Source organism: Jaculus jaculus, chromosome 8 (genome assembly GCF_020740685.1).
Source record: "Jaculus jaculus isolate mJacJac1 chromosome 8, mJacJac1.mat.Y.cur, whole genome shotgun sequence".
Lineage (NCBI taxonomy): Eukaryota > Metazoa > Chordata > Mammalia > Rodentia > Dipodidae > Jaculus > Jaculus jaculus.
The window spans coordinates 74,051,771-74,058,758 of record NC_059109.1 but is presented as its reverse complement, the minus strand read 5'-3'; positions in this window follow the sequence as shown (position 1 = coordinate 74,058,758).

The following is a 6,988-nucleotide window of genomic DNA, read 5'->3' as shown; positions in this document are numbered from 1 at the left end:
TAATGTGCGGTGTATAATATAGTGGGGAGTGTATAAGGTGGTGGGGGTATATAATGTGGTGGGTGGTGTATATTGACAGGTTGTATAATGCGGTGTGGGTGTATAATGTGGGGAGTGTATAATGTGATGGGGGCTGTATAATGTGTTGTGGATGTATAATGTGGGGGTATATAATGTGGTGGTGGTGGTGTATAATGTGGTAGGGTGTATAATGTGGTGGGGGTGTATACTGTGGTGGTGGTGTATAATGTTCGGGGTGTATAAGTGGTGGAGGTGTATAATGTGGTGGAAGTTAATAATGTGGTGGGGGGTATATAATGTGGTCAGGGTTGTATAGTGTGGGGGGTGTATAATGTGGGGGGTATATAATGTGATGGATGTATGTAATGTGTTGGAAGTGTAGAATGTGGGGTGAATAATGTTGTGGAGGGGTATAATGTAGAGGAGGTGTATAATGTGGTGGATGGTGTATTATGTGGGGGTTGTATAATGAAGTGGAGGTGTATAATGTGATGGGAGTGTATAATGTGGTGGGGGTGTATTATGTGGAGGTGTATAATTGGTGGGGTTGTATTATGTGGGGGGTGTATAATTTGGTGAGGTGTATAATGTGAAGGGTGTATAATGTAGTTTGGGTATATAATGTGGTGGAGGTATATATTGTGGTGGTGTATAATGTCCTGGGGGTGTATAATGTGGTTGGGATGCATAATGTGGTGGGTGTGTATAATGTGGGGGGTGTATAATGTGGTCTGCCAGTTATAATATGGTGAGGGTGTATAATGTTGTGGGGGTATATAATGCAGTGGAAATGTATAATTTGGGATCTATAATGTGGTGGAGTTGTATAATCTGAAGGGGTGCATAATCTGTGGAGGTATATAATGGGGGTGTATAATGTGGTCAGGGGTGTATAATGTAGTGGGGGTGTATAATGTTGTGGAGGTATATAATGTGGTGGTGTATAATGTGGTGTGGGTGCATAATGTGAGGGTGTATAATGTGGTAGGGGTGTATAATGTGGGGTATACGTAATTTTGGGGTACATAATGTGGTGGGGATGTATAATGTGGTGGAGGTATAATGTGATGGAGGTATATAATGTTGTGGGTGTATAATGTGGTGGAGGTGTTTAATGTGGGGGGTGTATACTGTGGTGGTGGTTTATAATGTGGTGGGGGGTGTATCATATTGTGGGGGTGTATAATGAGGTGGAGGTGTATAATATGTGGGTGCATAATGTGGTGGAGGTGTATAATTTGTTGGGGGGTGTATAATGTGGGGTGTATAATGCAGTGGGGGTGTATAATGTGGGGGGTATGTAATGTGGTGTGTATAATGTGGTGAGGGTGTATAATGTGGTAGAGGTATATAATGTGGGGTGTATAATGTGGTGGTGTACAATGTGGTGTGGGTATATAATGTGAGGGTGCATAATGTGGTAGTGTATAATTTCATGGAGTTGTATAATGTAGTGGGTGTTTATAATGTGGTGGGGGTATATAATGTGGGGTGTATATAATGTGGTGGATGTGTATCATGTGGAGTTGTACAATGTGGGGGTGTATAATTTGGTGGGTGGTTTATAATGTGATGAGGGTACATAAGGTGGTGGGGTGTATAATGTGGAGGATGTGTATAACGTGGTGGGAGGTGTATTATATAGGGGGTGTATAATGAGGTGGAGGTGTATAATGAGTGGGTATATAATGTTGTCGGGGGTGTATAATGTGGGGGTTTATAATGTGGTGGAAGTGTATAATGTGGGGTGTATAATGTGGTGGGGGCATATTATATGGGGTGTGTACAATGTGGTGAGATTTTTATAGTATGCTGGGTGTATATAGTGTGGTAAGGGTATATTGTGTGGGAGGTGTATAATGTAGGGCTGTATAGTGTTGTGGGGATATATAATGTAGTATGAAGTGTATAATGTCGGAGTGTATTATGTGGGGGCATATAACGTGGCAGGGGGTGTACAGTGTGGTGTGGGTCTATAATGTGATGGGGGTATATGATATGGTGGTCTATGGTGTGGTGGGGGTTGTATAGTGTGGAGTGGTATATAATGTGTTGTGGGGTGTATAATGTAGTGGGAGTATAGATGGTGTGGGTGTGTGGTGGTTTGATTCAGGTGTCTCCCATAAACTTAGGTGTTCTGAATGCTAGGTTTCCAGCTGATGGAGATTTGGGATTAACACCTCCTTGAGGCAGTATATTACTGGGGATGGACTTATGGGTATTATACCCAGCTTCCTCTTGCCAGTGTTTGGCACATTCTCCTGTTGCCATTGTCCACATGATGTTGCCCAGGAGGTGATGTCTACCCTCTGCTCATGCCACCATTTTCCTCTGCCATCATGGAGCTTCCCCTCAAGTCTGTAAGTTAAAATAAACCTTTCTTTCCACAAGTTGCTGTTGATCAGATGTTTTCTGCCAGCAATGCAAACCTGACTACAACAGGATGTATAATGTGAGAGGGTATATAGTGTGGTGGGGATGTATAATGTTGGGGTACATAATGTGGGGGTGTACAGCGTGTTGGGGATGTATAATGTGAGGGGTGTATAATATGGTGGGAGGTTTATGCTGTGGGGGATGTATAGTGTGGTGGGGTGTATAATGTGGGAGACTGTATAATGTGGTGGGGGTATATAATGTGGGAGGTTCTTTGTGGTGTTGTGTGTGTATATGTCCATACAGCTCCTCATGCATTCACATGCAGTGGACAGAGCAAAATGTTGGATGTCCAGCTGCACTGCTCTTCTGCCAATTGTTTTGTTTTGTTTTGAGAGTTTGAGTCTCTTTCCTGATCCTGGAGTTTGCCCTCCCTCCTCCCCCACTCAAGCTCCAGTGATTCTCAGGTTTCTGCTCCCCTACAGGACTGGGGTTACACGTGTACATGGCCATGTTCAGCTGTTTATGTGGGTCCTGGGAATCAAACTTGAGTGGTCTTTCAAGTCTGCTCAGGCCCTCATGTTTGCACAAAAACAATTCTCAACTGCTGAGCCAACTTGCCAGCCTCAGTATCAGAAAATCCTCACGGTTCACATACAAAGTGTGTTTGGTGTCTCTGGAAGTGTTAGGCGATGTGGCAACAATGGACATAAACAAGTACTGTTACTTTCAGAAGGACTTTTTGCAAAATCCAATTTGCCACAATTCATGCCCAACCCACTTTGGTTATTTGTTTTGCCTCTCTGGCCTGTGGACTTTCAAGTTTGGGGTCACTTAATAGAGACCCTTGACTTCTCTTCAAATTTTCTAGGCTAGGAACAATGTGCTGCCACATTATCTCCATCTCCAGAAGCATCATCATCACCACCCCACTTCTACACTACCACCATTGCCATCAGTGTAATTTCCATCACTGTCACTATCATTATCACCACTATCACCTCCATCATAGCCATCACTATCTTTATCATTGTCACCATCATCACCATCATCTCCATCATCATCACTATCATTGCACACACAGTGGAATCTCTCTCTTATCAGACTGACACCATGTGAGCTCTCTCAACATATTCAGGCATTGCCAGTCCTTACAAGTACAGTTGGGTCACAGCACAGAGTTATGGGATAGAGTGAGGTAAGTTTGGAACCCTGTTTTAAGAATGCCCAGCTGAGCCAAGCATGGTGACAACATGCCTTTAATCCCAGCACTTGGGAGGCAGAGATAGGAGGATCACAATGAGTTTGAGGCCACCCTGAGACTACATATCAAATTCCAGGTCAGCCTGACCTAGAGTGAGACCCTACCTTTGAAAAACAAAAAAATCTTTCTTTCCGAGAAGTGGGGTAAGTGTGTTCACTACCATCAAATATGGCACAGGCTATGTCAACCAAGCAAACTTTTTTGGCATCAGTAGGATGTGGACACTCAGAGGCCTGTCGTCTACCTTCCACCCCACCCATAATTGCCCTGGTTCTTGTTCCTGGAACCCTCAAGCAGTAAACTGTCCTATGTTCTATAAATCACTAAAGATTCTGAGCTAAGCAACAATGTCCCTTATGCTGGGAATGGGCACTAGCCCCTTGAGAACTTCTGGCCTCTGCAGATATCTTGGCTCAGCCCTAGAGAAGGGTGAGGGATGAGGTCCTGGCACCACAACCTAGGATCTCTGTTGAAGATCCCGGGCTCCCGGTCCCTGCATTGGACAAACAAGTGCTTTCTTAAAACAACAGAAGATAGAGTAAGACACTAAGATATTGTTTCAAGCTGGTCCTCTCCCTGTGTAGCATATCATTATTGGTCCCATGCTCATCTCTCAATATTCAGTGATCTCAAGCAAGTGTCATGTTTTCTTGTCTGTAAAGTACACATAAAAAGCTGAAAGCTGCCAGGTGTGGTCATGCATGCCTTTAATCCCAACACTCAGGAAGCAGAGGTAGGAATATTGTTGTGAGTTTGAGGCCAGCCTGAGCCTACATAGTGAATTTCAGATCAGCCTGAGCTAGAGCAAGATTCTACCTCAAAAAAAAAAAAAAATCTGAAAGTGAGGGGCTAGAGATGTAGCTGGTTGGTACAGTACCTGTCTAGTATGTGTAAAGCCATAAATACAATACTCAACAGTATAATTAATTAAGGTTTATCACAATTATCTTATCATAGTGGCCCACATATGTAATCCAAGTATTAAGGAAGCAGGAGGATCATCCATGAGTTTTATGCCAGCCTTGCCTAAGTTCAAAGCCAGCCAAGGCTACATAAGAATTTACCTCCAAAAATGTTGCTTGTTGGGGCTGGAGAGTTAGCTTAGTGGTTAAGGCGCTTGCCTGTGAAGCCTAAGGACCCATGTTTGACTCTCCAGATCACACATAAGCCAGACAAGATGGCGCACATGTCTAGAGTTCTATTATGGTCATTGGAGCCCTGGTATGCCAACTCTCTCCTTCTCTCTCTGTCTCTCTCTCTCTCACAAAAAAAAAAAAAAAATACAAAAATGTGTTGCTTGTGGGCTGGAGAGATTACTCAGTGGTTAAAGGTGCTTGCTTGCAAAGTCTGATGGCCCAAGTCTGATTCATGGAAATCCAGATGCACAATGTGGCACATACAACTGGAGTTGTTTGCAATGCAGTTGCAGGAACCCCTAGCGTGTCCATATTCCCTCTCTCTCTCTCCTCTCACTCTCTCTCACTCATTCTCTCCTTCTTTCTCTTTGTCTCTTATAAATAAATAAAATTTGTTTTTAAAAATGTTGCTTGTTTGGAATACTCAGAAGATATAGATTATTACTAGAAAATTTCAGTGCCAGGGATGGGATACCTTCCAGTGAGTTGTTGGCCAGGGAGGTCCCTGATAACCCCAAAGCATTACAGACCATTGCCCAGGCCCTTGGTTTCCCACCAGGAATAGATGGTAAGACACTATTGTTGGGCTGGAGAGATGGCTTAGCAGTTAAGTGCTTGCCTATGAAGCCTAAGGACACCAGTTCGAGGCTTGATACCCCAGGACCCACGTTAGCCAGATGCACAAAGGAGTGTACACATCTGGAGTTTGTTTGCAGTGGCTGGAGGCCCTGGCATGACCATTCTCTCTCTCTTTCCTTATTTCTCTCTTTGTCACTCTTAAATAAATAAATAAAAAAATTTTTTTTAAAAAGACCCTTTTTCTAAAGATTCCATATACTTGGGCTGTAAGGTCACTGAGAAATCCTGCTGGAACTGAGCTGAAAACTTCTTCCATATAGACCAGCTGACAGCTGGAAAAGGATATGCTGCATGTAGTTCAATGGGGAAGAGAGAAGTCACCAATAAAGATAATCAACAATGGACACTGCAAGCCTTAAATTTGGCCAGCCAGGTCAAATGAGTCAATGTGTGCAATAGTGGCCCATCTGTTATGGGGAAACCAACTGCTCTCTAATTGGATTGGAGGCCTGCTCCATGGGAGGGAATACACCCCAGATACTGAAAACCTGTAACAGGGGTAGTCATGAGTCCTAGGGGTGTAACGTCTGCTGCTGTCTGACTAAATGTACATACTATGCTCACCTAACTGCTCAGTAAGCACTTCTCTTAATGTTCATATCAATATCAATGTTACTTTCACTTTTAATTAGAAAAGTTTCTCTTTTCAGATGGAAATGACCTTGGGATGACTCAGAAGGCACCATAGTACTGAGAAGAAGTGACAGAGGAGTGCTCAGCACTGAAATATTTCTATCATACCTCCCAAGGCTCAGGGTCCACTGTGGAAGAGGTGGCAGAAAGAATGTAAGAGCCAAAGGAAGGGTAGGACTCCTTACAATGTGCTCCTCCAGACACAAAATGGCCTGGATATCCATGACCTTACAGTGCCTGACACTACCTACACAAGACCGTCATAATAGGATGAAAAGATCATGACATCAAAATAAAATAGAGACTGATTGAGAGGGGGAGGGGATATGATAGAGAGTGGAGTTTCAAAGGGGAAAGCGGGGGTGGGGGGAGGACTTACTATGAGATATTATTTACAGTTATGGAAGTTGTCAATAAAAAATAAAAACAAAACAAAAAAGCATATGTATAAAGAAAAAAAGAGGGGGGCTGGAGAGATGACTTAGCGGTTAAGTGCTTGCCTGTGAAGCCTAAGGACCCCGGTTCAAAGCTTGATTCCCCAGGACCCACGTTAGCCAGATGCAGAAGGGGGAGCATGCATCTGGAGTTCATTTGCAGCGGCTGGAGGTCCTGGTGTGCCCATCCCCCCCTCTGATGCTCTCAAATAAATAAATAAAAATAAAAATATTTTGGGCTGGAGAAATGGCTTAGCAGTTAAGCGCTTGCCTATGAAGCTTAAGGACCCCAGTTCGAGGCTAGATTCTCCAGGACCCACGTTAGACAGATGCACAAGGGGCGCACATGTCTGGAGTTCATTTGCAGTGGCTGGAGGCCCTGGTGCGCCCATTCTCTCCCTCTCTCTCTCTCTTTCTCTCTCTGTCTGTCACTCTAAAATAAATAAAATAATAAAAAAATTAAAAATCAAACAAACAAAAAGAAA